General features: G+C 62.2%; 1 protein-coding gene across 1 annotated transcript in view; it reads left to right on the top strand.

The window, feature by feature from the left end:
• PHF19 (PHD finger protein 19) overlaps positions 1-685 on the top strand; it is an 11,214-nt gene that overhangs the window by 3,483 nt on the left and 7,046 nt on the right. The gene's annotated exons all lie outside the window — the stretch shown is intronic.

The following is a 685-nucleotide window of genomic DNA, read 5'->3' as shown; positions in this document are numbered from 1 at the left end:
GCCATCGCGGCGTGGGGTCACGCGTGTGGCCGTGACGGGAGCGCAAAAGGAGGGAAAAGTAACTGTGAAGTTGTTTTGCGGGTGGCTGTCACGGGTGGCAGCTCAGGCCGCGGGGACGGCACCGCCGGTGGGGAACGGGCCCTTCGCCTCCTGCACGGCACACCGGCGGGAGGGGACAGCCACCGGCTGTGGGTAGTGCTGCCGCTTCCCCACTCCTGCGGCGGTCCCGTGGGTTTGGGAGCCTGCAAAGCTGTTAGGAAATTGGTAATTAAAAATCAAGTTAAATGTAAAAGTGTTATCCCTCAGGTGCCCCTGCCCGGGGCAGGCCTGTGGCACATCCCTGTGCCCCACGGCGCGGTGGCTCCGTGCTGCGGGAGCTGAGGGCAGTCGGGGAGTTAATTCACTCTTCCTCAACAGTAGCAAAGATTACTGCTGCTCCCTTTCATTTCATGTAAATTACACGTGGACGAACCCAGCTCATCAGCGCTCGTTTCGCGGCTCCTGAGCACCCGCTGGTGGGGCTGAACTGGCCCCGGGTCTGGTGCTCCCGGGCTAAACCCTCCGGAACGCCGTGCTCGGCCGATGGGTTCGTTGTGTTGTGACGCCAGGGCAGGGTGATGAGCATGTGTGTCCCCTCCAGGCTCTGCTGATGGAGACCGCCAAGCTCAACCCCATCATCCGGGAT

This window comes from Charadrius vociferus, unplaced genomic scaffold (genome assembly GCF_000708025.1).
Source record: "Charadrius vociferus isolate BGI_N301 unplaced genomic scaffold, ASM70802v2 scaffold549, whole genome shotgun sequence".
Lineage (NCBI taxonomy): Eukaryota > Metazoa > Chordata > Aves > Charadriiformes > Charadriidae > Charadrius > Charadrius vociferus.
Note: the sequence above shows the minus strand (reverse complement) of the source record. Positions and strands in the feature narration are given on the sequence as shown.